The sequence below is a fragment of the Malurus melanocephalus genome, unplaced genomic scaffold (assembly GCF_030028575.1).
Source record: "Malurus melanocephalus ecotype Western Australia unplaced genomic scaffold, MMel_1.1 scaffold_257, whole genome shotgun sequence".
Taxonomy (NCBI): Eukaryota; Metazoa; Chordata; class Aves; order Passeriformes; family Maluridae; genus Malurus; species Malurus melanocephalus.
The window spans coordinates 1,003,269-1,017,751 of record NW_026623489.1 but is presented as its reverse complement, the minus strand read 5'-3'; positions in this window follow the sequence as shown (position 1 = coordinate 1,017,751).

The window sequence follows — 14,483 nt, the reverse complement described above, 5'->3', positions numbered from 1 at the left end:
CCAACATTCGCCKGACACCAGTAGGAAAAGAGAAAGCAGCCTCAACAGAAACATGGACTTCTTAAASTGATGCAGCCAGCACATCCTGAAATGATTGTAATTTTCCAACCCTYCAATTACCACAGACATTGTCTTCTTTGCAAATCTCCAATGCCTCCATTTCACATCATGCAGCACCATGTGGCTGAGGCTCTGCTGTAAGCAGAAGTCTTGACATGGTACCAGTGATCACAAGATGGTTTTTGTTTGCCTTGTGAAGATGTTTAGCACTTGTCATTTGAATACTTTCTCAATTTGTTCAAGATCTAATGAGCTAATGTCATGATTTGAATTCAATGAATAATCAGAACCACATTTCAGGTAATAATTTTTTTAACTACAGAACCTCTCTCCTCTTGTTTCTGACGAATACATGAAAAATTGAATCTTTTCAAAGGGAAGGAATTTCTGGGAAGGCTTGTGATGGGTGTGTATGGATACTTGTACACAAGTATGTCCCATTTCAGAGTGAGGCCAAAAGTACAAAGTTTTTTTGTCTTTTCCTGGTTATTGCTAACCCACTRCAAATGGAATAGTTTGTCTTTTCCCATCTCCTCGTCTTCAGAACTCTCCAACCCAATCTGATACTGGTGGCAAACTAACTTAATAAGATGGTATATTTGTATTTCTGGGTCAAAATAAAGTAAAACATTAAAAGCATTTATTGTGTGGAAATTTTCTACGCCAATTTTCTGCTAAGAAACAGTGATTCAAAAGGTCAGGGCTCTTGCAGTACAGAGTTAGTGGTATATTAGTTACAGTAATTCAGCCTGAAAATTCCAGGAGAAACAAACACAATGGAATGCCATGAATTACAGGAGGAGACCACAGCTTTAATCAACTCTTGGGAAAAGAGAAACATGCATTTGGTTATTGACAGTTGATAAACTCTATTATGAGGTTGGAAGAAACTAGGAGTTGTAGGATTTTTTTTCTTAAAGTAAATAAGCTTTTGTTTCCTTACTTCCCCCACCCCCCCCACTGCTGATTACAGAGAATTTTTTCTCCTCTTTACTATACCGATACACTTTTAAAACTGTTACCATTGTTCAKTGTTCACATTTTTCAGACCATCACTGGCCTGTAAAGACTGGGATGAGTAYACATCTAACTGATGTTTTGAAGTAAAGTCCAGGCAGCCCAGGAGATTCTGAGGTGATTGATTCTATACAGTACAACTGTACTGATTACATAAAAGTCCTAAAATCCAAGGTCTGACTGAAACCTTTAAAAATCAATTCAGTCAAGGCTTCTAAGCCAGCTTACTGTGTTTATTTTCAGGAAACATATTTCCATGACTCCATCACTGAGTAACTAACTTATCACTGAATTTTTCTCTTTGAAAAAACTCTGCCTTAAAATGTGAGTCATTATTAAAAAATGAAGGTAAAGGAATGGGCATACACTGTCGTGGCCTTCTCCACACCATCATTACCATCAATATATTTAAACCAATACAAAGTAACCACCAAAATCAGAGGCAATGCTTTAATTACTGCCGTATTTGAGTTTGCGTAGAGCCTGAAACATGAGCTTGGAGAGGTATATAGTGACTAATTCATTCCCAAGGTTTGATTATTCTACAACTTAAAAGCTACCACGTTAATATTACATTAACTTGCTAATTATATCAGAGAATTTCATAATATCAAACAATCTCGAATGACTGTCCAGAGTGAAATATGAGCTATCTAAAGAGAGGAAGCAAGCAAGCCCAACTTTCTTTGTAGGTGGGTTTTTTTTTTAAATCTCATTGGTTTTGAGCCAATATAATGAAACTTTTTCCTTTTGTAATTGACCAGTATTTCCAAATGCTTCRACATTTTCTACCTTGTTCAAAAGCATTAGAAACTCATACACAATACCAGAAAAGTGTATGAATGCCAGGAAATTAAACAAATAAGGAATTACCAAATCCAGGTACATTACAAAAACATAAAAGGAGGAAATCAAGTCAGTCTGACCTTTTTTTTGTTAATACCATCTTATGGCGATTAATTCCACAGGACAGGTATTTTTGTTTTGAATAATGTTTCATTACATYGCTTTGCAAAATATCAGCATATACCAGCTGTCAGGTTTTCTCCTTTTTAAGCAATACTGCCACAATTTCCTATCAAGTAATTGCTCTCTCAAGCAGGTACCGAAATAACACGGGACAAAGAGTTTTGTTGTGTTCCTTTGAAAGACATTTGAGTCAGAGGTTAAAGAAATCACTGCTCCAGAGGCTCTTAAACATGTCATTGYCATAATATAAAAACTGACTTACTAACTTAGATTATTTGGAGAGTTAAGTGCTTGTGTTATTGCAAATTAAACTAATTAGTATCATTTCCTGACAGCTGCAGTGAGCGATAGCAATTCCATGAGTTTTTCTTCAGCCGCTCATGTGGGATGAAGAGAAGAGTGGAGACAGCTTTGTGATTTAATGGAATGGGATAAGTTTATCATCATAAGGGCACATCATTGCATTCTTAGCACAGCTCTGCTGTTTCCTCTGCTCCCTCTCTGTTCATCAGCTATTATTGCACTATTAACTTATTACATGGAAGCCAGGGTAGACAGATGGAAGTTGCTAGGAATTTCACAAATAACCAGACAAAAAACTGTGCTGGAATTTGCTTGCAGTATTTCCTGCTTTTGGAACCGTTGTAKATTATATTCACCATCCTTTTAACCAAAATTATTGCTGCCAGTAGAAGATATAAGAACCCATTTCAATACCACAACTGGTTTAATTGTTATAAAGGCAGAATCGTGAACTAGCGATGATTGACGTCTCTAGCCTATATGAATAATTGTGTAAAAAGGGAAAGTTACAGTATTTAATTGGTAGGCATTTAGCAAATCACTTGCATTTATCATGTGTGGAAAATGGGTACCAATCATGGTGGTAAAACCATTGTGCTTACTGCTGTCCAGAATTTCCATGCGATTACGTGAGGAACAACAGCAGACAGTCCCAACAAACTCTGCTAAAATACAGAAAACTAAAGTAATCTGATCAGCAAGGAAAAGTCTAAGATTTCTTTAGATGAGCCAGAATGAAATAAAACTCTTGTCCATCTTCCACTTCACAGAAGCCCACACAAATGGATGAAATTACTCTGAATTCAATTATTCTGGAATTCTAACTTTCTAGAAACCATTGGGTCGTGCTTGAACTTTTTCATTGGATCGCTTTGGTCAGATTTATGGTCTACTTATGTTACTAAACTGGCTCCAAAGATTTGCTCTATCTTGGAGACATTGGAATAGACTGTAGCTTTGTGGTTTACAGACTGGATTAATGTTTTCAGCTACTAATTAATTGCTGATCACCAGCATGGAAATTGAATTATCTATAATCATATTAAAATGTGGGGTTTTGCTCCCCTCCTCCATGAATCCTTTAGCTTAGAGAGGCTTGATGGAAAGAAATGCATATTTTTGAGACAACACAATACTTCAATAAAATGCTAAAAGGGTTAGAGAAATAAATACTCTTCATCATTKCTGAGTAGAAATTAATGCACAGTGCTACCTATCTAATATCTTAGTATGGTCACTGTTAGCACAGGGTCTGAGTGCCTTCTGCTTTTTATGCATTTATTTTCAGARCATTCCACAAAATAGGGTAATTTTATGTTTTCTAGAGACCCTTTGTCAAGGAAAGAGGTAAAGAACAAACAATTGAGAATTCCTCAAGGCAGCACTGGAAATATGTGAGGCAAGAGGGAGCTGCTTCCTCCATGTGCCACATTTGTATCTGTAACCACATAATTTTTCRTATCTGTAATCAAGATGGCAATAACAAAGTCCATTAAGGGACAAGTGGAATGGATTCAGCTTCCATTCCCTGCTTTCAGGGACCTTACACATTCTGAATGAGCAAGTATTTTTCATGGCCACATGGCCACTGCTTTCATAACATCTTCACACTTCCAGTCATTCTTTTTCCATTAGGATTGATTCCCATCACTTACTTTTTCCTTATGTTTTACCAGGGTAAAGGGCTACATCAAAACTCAGCCATTCTAGCTACTCTGCATTTTTGAAAAGGAAAGATACTGCTCATCCTACATCCACCAGACTTCTTTCTGTCACTTCTCTTGACCACACAGACTTTTCTCCTTCTTGGCCAAGGACCCTTTTGTAAACACTTGAAGAAGTAATTCAGCACATTGACTCAGCAGAAARCTATTTCCCTATTTGTCTTCCCTTCATAAAATGCATCCCCAACCAGTGTCACACAATCCAACCCTTCAGCTGAGACATTATGTTCATTCCATGAGATCTGATGGCTTGCATTCTCAAAAAAATTGAATGGTTGGTGAATATCTTTGAGCTCCTCTGGCAACTGTGATTCAAGTCCTGCTCTGCTGAACTCTGAAATGGTCCCAGTGCAATTTGGAGAGTGTATTTAGCAATACTGGCCAGCACACAGATGAACCACAAAGGAAGCAAAACCACTTACAAGTCTGCCCAGCAATGTCACAGGAGTCAGACTGTTGTTTCTGGATTATTTTTTTTCTCTCTGTGAAAATTTTCACCACAGCATGTAAAAACATAGAAGATCATATCTTCTAGAAACACCTTACATGGCTTTGAGTTTTCATGACTTTCAAATTGTCAGTCTTAATAAGTTTATCAGAGGCCATTTSGAAATGGATCCATTTGGGTTCAAAAAATGTGAGCGTGCCTTGGATAGCTCTCAGTTTAACAAATGCTTGTGTGCAATAAAACAGAAAAAACACATTCAAAAGCCAACCTCCCWCTACTGTTGTCTAACTGCCCAAATCTAAACAATAACTTCAGGCAGCAGAGGAAAAAAAGGAGCAAATCTTTTGACATTTACACTTTGCCCCTTGCACTTGTCCTAGACATCTCTTCCAGAATGGTGCRGCCACTGTTTCCATACTGCCAGCATCAAACTAATCTGATTTCCTTATTTTTAGTATTAGAATWAATTTATTTTGTTTTCCAAATATATTACACTTTCACGAATCACACAGCAATGTTATAAGTGACTTCACACTTTCTKTCCCTTTCTCCCTATGTACACAACACCAAGGTTTGTGGATTCCATGCTCTGTCACTCCCCACTTTTCCACTTCCACCAGCAGCCAGTTTTGTGWAGATGCACAACTGGAAGGAATAATGTAGGGTAACTCCTGAGGTGGTGCTGCCCATCCCTGCACCTTTGATGCCTTTCTCCAAGTTCAAATACAGCTGAATCTCCAGAACTTGCTGAAAATTATTCCTAAGGGTCCCTCTCAGTTTAAGTTCCTCTGACTATTCAGGAGGCAACTCCTCCTCAGTTTTCTGATACACCTGTGTAATTCAMTTATTTGTGTGGATCCAAAATACACATGGAGAGCTCATACCAGGCTAGAAYAGAAAATCAGGAACCTTTTTCTGAAGTCAGATTTCACAGTATCATCAGCTAGGCACCTCTAACGTGTGAGGGAAAATCCCCCAATCTCACTCATTTTCTTAGTCATCGATTAGAGGGTGTGATTTAAAACAAGAAACATAATAGGTCTTGCAGGAAATTCTCTTTGAAAGACAAGAAGCCTGTGCTGTTAAACCAGATCTTAATAGATAGATGATACCACTAAAATTTTCTTGGGCAACAGAAACCTTTGTGTCACCTCATTGACAAGGCTGATTAAAAATATCAGTTATTTTCAAGTGAAGAGCTTAATTAGGTTTAAAGAAAATTATAAATAGCAATAGCAATTTTTTCCAAGATAGTACAGTTCTTGTCTCTGCATAAACTTTTACAGGGTAGCTTGAAAAATGCATGTTTCTTTCTTTCTTGAGTTAAAGGACTGGTTTAATTAAAGCAAAGGAATTTTTGATAAAACAGCTATACCTATCATGTAACCCCTCTAGAAGGAATCTCAAAAATGAGAGGACATCAAAACGTTTCTTATTACTGCTCTGATGTTATTTCATAATCTTGTGCATTATAGAAGCCATTTGGCCAGAGGCACATGAAAGGTAGAAGTGAATTAAAAAGGAGCTATTGCTATTAGCACCTATACGAACACTTTTCAGGTACACCAAATGGGAGAGGTTCACTGAGTGATTTGGCTATGAACAGCCCAGAAATAATCAGCACATTCCAGAYTGAATTATTTTAACTGAATATTTATGGTCTTTAGACAACTCTTTAAAGAAAAATAGTATGTCTCAAAAAGAGAAGATATAAAACATGCAGTGCTAGAAAGGATTGTATATTGCCATCTAGTAAAGCTCTTCCTTTGGGAAGCTGTTGCTCAATTTGTCAGCCAGGACACAAACCAGAAACACATTCAGCYTTGGACAAACCAGAGCTTTAATATTAGAGATGAGTGAACCTTTAAGTGATTTTGGGAGATTCTTATGATTTATTTTTCATGGCTGACCCGAATATATTAGCAGTGTGATTTCCTCTTCCTGTGTTTTAAAAGACATGCATTGTGGGGCTTTTTCCTCTGTAAAATTGCATTTTAACACCTCCATCAAAACTTTCCCCTGTTAGAGACACCATGAAAGAAGATATGAGAATACCTTACATCCCCTAGGTAAAGGGTAAAATCAAACRTAAGTAATAAAAACCAGTTTTGGAATCAACTATGTAGAAGCAAGTTAGGATTTGAACTGAAGGAGTTTGCCTTCATTGTTTCCAGCAATGTAATTCTACTTTAACGTTTCTGTCATCAAACTACCCAAGGTCAAGTGACATATCCCTGCAGAAATTAAGGCACTGTCAGTAACAGCGACTTTGCCCCACAATCTTCCTCATGAGTGAAACAGTGACAATGGCTGTGAAGTTCAAACAAATGCTCCTGCTGTAGGCAAAGCCTACCTAACTGCATTTTGTTTCTGAGTCCTCCCAGGTCCTCAGAATTGTGCCTGTGTATCCAGTTTGGTTTAGAAATCTGCTAACTTGGTTGTAGTTTGCTACTTGGGCCAGTCAAGGTGTTTTTTACTGAGTAGTAAACACACCTCAGTGTTTTCAGACAGTAGATAGGAAGTTAACATCAAAATCAGCTGAGACTTTTACTCAGAGAAATGCAATATAATGCTTTAAAAATATATACCAGAAGAAAAAATAGTCTGATTTTAATTTAAATTCAATTTTTAAAAATACATTTTTATGAACTGTTACTGATATAATTCTAGATGTTTTAAATTATTATGAGCTTTATAAAATAATATTTCAACATGATACATCATGGAAAGGCACTCAGCGAGTATCTATCTTTTAAAACTGACAAGTGATTTCAGGTATCTGATCTATCTGAAAGGTGATTGATTGGAGTATGTTTTAGTATCTATCATTAGARAAGCAAACTTGCTCAAGTGGTGGGTGTTATCTGGTCTGTYTGTCTCAAGACAGTCTTTTGCAATCTGATTTCCAAAAGTTCCTTGGGGGATTAAAAGTTCTTAAATGGATGGATATCTTAGACAGGCACTAAAAATGTACAATTATTACTTTGAGATCTTGTGAATACTTAGGCAGAGCAATCCTTACAGGATTTTTGCAGGGCATAACCTCAAAACTGCAGTCTCAAAATTACTGAAGAAGCAAGATCTGGTGAATACAATGTTCCTTTATAGACTGGAAGAAACAAACAGAATTGGGTTTCTTTACCAGAAGCACATTGCCATTTCTGTATTATAAGATAAATTAAAATTAAAAAGTCAGCTATTGACTTCTTAGGTTACGAGGGTTACCACAATAACAAAACAAAGTTCACACTGCTGATCTATTCCAGGGGCTATGGCCAGTCCTGTCTGGAACAATAGCCACAGCAGAACCCATACAGTGCACAAGGATGCACTACTTGAAAAAATACAGCTTTGCAGCCCTTGCTGTGAAACAGTGATAGACATTCCTGAGACATATAGTTCCCTCATGACAAATATTGTCTATTATTCAATTAACACATTTTAAACTGAGAAGACAGGCTCTTGGCAAGAGGCTCTTGCATTGTGTAGTTAAACAGATAAAACAGTTGCTGTCRTTGTCAYAGAAAAATTCTCGGTGGCTGAAGTGTGCCCTGCTCCTAGTTGACTCTACACCAGGGTGTAAGTCCAGYATCWGGAGCAGGCAATGCTCTGCACCAGCACAGAACATCCCTGGCAGTGGCCTGACACAACTGTGTACAAATTTGTACTGTTGCAGCAGCACACTCCAAGAGCCATAAAGCCCCAATGYTTATCAGTTGTAGTAAATGCCATCCACACTCCATCTGCTTTCCTGCCAGCAGTTAATACTGCACCTTCTGAGGGTTATACAAGGTTTTGCCACAGAGTCTTTCTCTGACCTGAGTGGGGAGCATGTGGAAAGCTCACCCAACACAGCTGGCTTGGCACACCTTGCTTTTACTTGCAAGATCAGAGCTTCACATGATCACAAGAGCTTAAAGCAGCACTTCTAGCTTGKGCTGAAAGTGCATGGCAGCATTCAAGAAAGAAAGGAAGGACAAAAAGAAAATCAGAGTAATGAAGCTGCTGCCTGTTAGTCATCCCAATCAGTAATTTAGAAATGAGAAAACACTTGACTGGAGAATTACGGTGTGATTGTCTGGGTTCTTAGTGAGCACCCCAGGGCCAAGGATTCCCTCACCATCAGAATCCCTTCTAGGGCAGCATACCTTGGTTACGTCCCACAAAAAACTTCCTTTCTGAAAGACCTTCATTTAACATCCTGGATTCCAGTCAAGAGCAGAACTTTCTCAGTCACTGCTTATTCCTTACATCTTCCCTTATATCTCCCACTGGAGAAAACATGATCTGCAGATTACTGCTTTGATGTCAACCCTGTGACACAGGCAAGCCTCAGCCCAAACACAGTCTGTGACCTCCAGGAAACAGCTAACAACCTTTCTAACTAGGCTGGAATAGGATCTTTAACACTATTTTCCACTGTGCAACCAAACAGGCTGAGCCAATTGCCACAGATCTAGAACCACATATGAATTTACTCTTTGATGCATCACACCTTCTCTCACACTTATTTGAAGATTTTCAATTGCTTCTTAATTTATTTTAATATCCTAGAGCCTCTAAATATTTTTACTGTTGGCTAACTTGCATCTTTTTTAGTATAAATGAAGAAGTAATACAAAAATGTCTACCCTCCAAATCTCTAGTTTCAAATTAGAAACTGTGCCTAGAACATAAAAGGATGCACACTTTGGTTTCTTGTTGTGCTAAGTACATTCCTCTCTAACACAGTGACTTGGAAATGTGATCATGTATTAGGACTAAAGACTATAAAATGTCTGGGTTGGACAGCAATGYCTGCTTTTGCTTAAATGGTAGACATGAGGGCTTTTGAAGCTGGGAGATCAAGTGCTAATTATCAGTATTATCAGTGAATTCATGTATATTTCTAAAAATATTTGCCATTTATTTAGGCAMACAGACCCAGAAGGGGCTACTACTCATAGGCAAACAAATCTTCTGTACTCTTTGCCACAGGAATGTTTTCTACTTCATTCAGTCAATTATTCCTCATCTTAAATGACCACYATCGAGGCAAATGTAAAAATTTCTGTGGTTACTGCACAATGAAGTGTTCTGTTCAAAAACTCAAAAAAATACACCTGCTTTTTTTATTAAGAAAATTAAGATTTGCACACATACTATTTCTATAGATGGCTATTTTTGAAATGAGAATCCTTCTGCACAAAAGCTACTTTTCTATGCTACCCTTRGTCAAAAATTCAAAGAATAAAAATACTTGATGTTTCAGCAAACTCCATAAAACAGAATAATTTTAAATTCTATTCCAAGAGAAAAATTCTCTTAGCAATCTTCAGTCTGGAGAAAAGACAAACTTCTACCAATATTTTTCTTCTAAGGATCTATAATCTTAAATATTGGAGTTAAAAGAYTCAAAAAATATTTCTATGACTGATTCTCTACTTGCTAGCTATTGAATTTCCTTATTTTAAAAGCTCAAGGTTTTGAAATCAAATGACTAGTCTTTTCTCTTCCTTTCAGTGCTCTAATACCTATCTACCATTCTACTACATTAAAAGAGTTARAGAAATTGGTGAGAAGGGCAGGGTTGTGATTAGCCATTCTCTCAGCTTTCATGTTATTTACATTCTGCTTACAGAATTTGCTTGATTTGCTTTTTTAATGATTTAAATAAGAGTAATGCTCTGAGAAGAGGAAGYGACTAAAAAGATAATTGTAGGAGTATTCTCTGATCCTTTTCCTACCTGATCACACAAGAGTCATTAATCATTTGTTCTCATAGTGTCTCCAGATATCAGAAGTGGCAGCTAATAGAGGGGAAGAGCAATTTACTCTGGAACTGTACCCCACTAATATTCAAACAGCCTACTTAGAAAATGCCTGGTTATTTTTAGAAGAACAACAGCAATAATAAYAACCATTCAGAAATGCAGCCATGCAAACTGAATAAAACAGGGCTAGTCCGGGATTAGTGAGATTTGACTGTGGTAAAACTGCTCTTTGCTGTGGCAGAAAGCACTTCTTTTTGTGTGTTATTGCCTCAGTACAGCACTATGCCTTGGGCAGACACAGTCCAGGTCAGCCAAGAGGGTTTGCTGCTGCTGAAGAACTCTGCAGTTTGGGCAGCACGATGCATTGTAAAGCAGATTACTGTGATTTGCCACCATGCAATTCACAGATATGATTGCATCTCATTTCAGAACTRAGGGGAATCGTCTGCCCCTTTGTGTTCAATCAAAAGGCACACATTGACTCTCAAATTACATCTGCATTTACCACCTAAAACGTGAAAGGATGCCAGCTTGTGTCCAAGCAGCAGTGCATCAAATTCAGTAACCCTCCTGCTCTRGTGTGCTCAGCAGTTCCCTTCTTCTCCCACAGACAAAATGATGGGATTTGTTTCAATACAAGAGTCTATTCTCCCTTTTCTCTTTTGGGCAGCTCCAGGTTCTCAGTCTCTGACTCTGTGGTTCTGTAACAATACAGGTTTCTGAGTTGTGTAAGAAATCCCCTGCCAATGTGAAAAGCCTTGGAGTCAGAATATAACTTTCTCCTTCAATTCTAAACTTCAGTAATAGGATAGTTGTATTTCACAGGTGCAGTTATAAGCTGTGTAACAAAGGATGGCAGTAATGCTCAGCTGAAATGAGGTTCCCTCCTAAAGAATACCTTGTATCCCCGTAGGATRAGGCAAATACCTGCTGTCAAGCCTCACATGTGAAAACTTAAATAAAAAGAGCCTTATCACTGTATCTTTTTAGATGGGAAGAAAAACTAAAGAATTTGCTCAGGTCATCTAGGAATTCTACAGTGGAACAAAAYGAGCACAGATTTCCTGAATCCTACCTCAGCAACTTAACTACAAAGTTTTTCTTCTGTTTAAGCAATCAGAAGCAGTTGAACCAGCATGATTTTTTATCCTTTTACAAACTAACCAAAGTGCTTGTATAAGCCCATATATTTTCTCCTGGATGAAATACCATTTCTGGGGACCTCTCTGCTCTGTTGTTTTGTAGCACTTCAATCAGTTTGATGCAAGCAAAGATATGATTTACCCCTCACCTCCACCCCCTCCAAACAACCCAGGGCTCAATCCCAAGAGCCATGGATCTGTGACCGWTGTTTGAGAGACTGTAGGCAGAATTTTCTATTCCTAGCACCATCAAGCAGAGCCCTGCAGGAGCCTGTGGCTTCCTTGGATTGACAGCTGATTGCTGCCGAGGGGAACAAATTCCGGGTATAGATTTTCGTATTTCCTCATGCAAGTCTCTCACCAAGAGAAGGCTCCTYAGGAGGTGGGAGGAGGGGATAGAGAGTAATGCAGAAGATAAAAACAGCAGCACAATCCCACTAATCACATGTCTGAAGACAGCATTGTTTGAAACAATGCAAACAGACCAGATAACACCCACCACTGCTCATTTCCCTTTCCCAGAACATCTTTCCCTGGGAATATATGAGTCACCTGGAATAAATGTCAGGTCTGATTGCTGTTCCAGGTAGTGTTGGAACACATATCACAGTCAAATCAGGTAGGGACCTTAAAGATCCTCTAGTTTCAATCTCCCTGCCTTGGGCAGGGACCCTTTCAACTCAAAGTTGTTGCTCAAAGACTCATCCAGCTTGGCTTTGAGCACTTTTGGAGATGGGGTATCTACAACTGCTCTGGGCAACCTGTGCCTGTGCCTCACCACTCTCACAAAAAATAATTGCTTCCTAATATCTAATATAAACGTACTGTCTTTCAGTTTGAAGCCATTCCCCCTTGTTCTGTCACTACATCCTCATGTAAAAAGTCCCTCTCCAGCTCTCTTGTAGGCTGCCTTCAGGTACTGAAAGGCTGCAATTAGATCACCCCAAACCTTTCTCTTCTCCAGGCGAAACAAACCAAACTCTGAGCCTTTCCTCAAAGGAGAGGTGCTCCATTCCTCTAATCATCTGATCCTCTGGACTCCCTCCAATAGTTTGATATCCTCTCTGTTCTGGGGACCCCAGAGCTCGCTGCCTTAATCCRGGTGGTATCCCATGAGTAGCTTTTATGATAGACAATTTCTTAACAGTTTACAATTTAAAAAACACTCATTTTAAAGTCRAACAAAGGCCAAAATTTCCAAGTCCAGAGYTTCTTGTGCCATTGCCAAACTAATTTCTAGCCTTCATGGTAAAATGTCATCCACTAAGAATCCTCATGGCTTAGCACGCTGAAAAACACCGCATGGCTGCTTATTAAAAATGTACAGTCTAGGCAATCTAATCAAGGAACTGGCATGTCCTTCAGTTTGACTCAGCTTCCACCTTCCAGGGGCCAGCCATGCAGACATGGGAATGTGAGTCAGACAGGCAAGGCACATACAATAACAAGCAATGTTCAAAGCAGCACATGCTCGTTTGTGAACTGTGCATGTCTGAGACCTCCATCACAGAACGCTCTCTAAAGAAAACAACAGTTTTCTTTAGTTTTTCTTCATCATCATGAAGCAACAACCTTTAGTGTTTCAGCCCAAGAAACAGTGCAGTCWCTTCTCCACATCAAAGAGACCTCTAATATTAGTGCCTTGCAAAASAGGACATCAACTGCTATCCAGAACTACTTAAAAAACAAACTGAAAACAAAAGCCAAAGCCTCCTCATCATTATACAACTGCAAATATTTTGGTCCTGCATGTCAAACAAACTTAGTTTTGACATATACTTCTAAAGTTTCTGCTGGCTTGGCAATCAACACCCCTGTCTCACAAGCCTCTTAATATCCTAAAATTCCACAGCTGAACAGCAAGAAATGATTTAATGAGGAACGATGGATTAATTCATATCGCATATCTTTTAAGGAAATGACAGGAATGAAATAATTTAAAGCTAGAAGTCTTTCCATGTCTTTCTTCTGAAAGACTCTTTGTATCAAATGCTATGAATTCATGTTTCTCTGCCACCAGTGAGGGTTTTGCAATGTAGCAGTGGCAGCAAATAACATATAATAACTTGTAGGGAACTGTCATGAACAGTTRATTTGATACTAAACACATTTCCAACAAGTAATTGACTGGGATATTTTCTAGGTGTTAAAATGTTTTTGTATCTCTGAAGTGGTATCACAAGTGTCTCATGCCCTCCAGCAGGAAGAAGTATCTGCAGTATCTGCAACCGAGGGGATTTTTTTTAAATCATGGTTTTTGCACTTTGTAGAGGCCTCCTATTCAGCTAATGGTGCTAGCACAAGTTTACAAAGCCAGAGGCAGGCTGGATGCTAGGAAAACATTGCTATTCCTCSCAGGGAGCAATTGGAGGTCTGTCAGACCAGCTAGGGGCAATGCAGAAAACTTTCCAGGAAGCCACAGACATTTTTATTTCTCTGTAGACTTTTAGCTGTCTGGCAAGCATTAGAAACTCCTGCTTGCATCTGAAAGAGGACTGGCCCATGCTACTGCTCTGTAAAGAATGCTCTGAGGTCCCAAGACCACCACAACATCACATGCGGGCCATGCTGCCCTGGCAGCAGCAGTCTCCACTCCRTGCAGATGTTTTAATTTGCCACTCTCAAAGCAGATGTGTCAGTACTAGCAAACTTGGAGAGGGCCACACTCCTCTCCCTGAGGGACCAGCTGCAGAAGGAATTTGATGAGCAAACTCATGCTTGTGCTATTACAGCTGAGAACATGGCAGAGCTGCTTTCTCACCTCCCTGCAGTGCCTGTGATCATCATTGTTTAAGCAGTCACACAGTACTTGCTCCTGCTCAGCTTCGTGATGTGATTAGAAATGCAAGGCATTTGTCTTAACACAGTAAGGAAGCCACACACAAAGGCTCTGCATCAACACATTTGAGAATTATATTCATCACATATTGTGTAAAAAGATAGATATTTTTCTTCTGAAATGCTGGTTTCTATCTACARTAATTCTAATGTAATAGCTATTAAAAGAACAGATTTTACAAACTTTGAAAAAATGGCAGAGAACAAGCAAAGTGCTGTGTATCTGCAT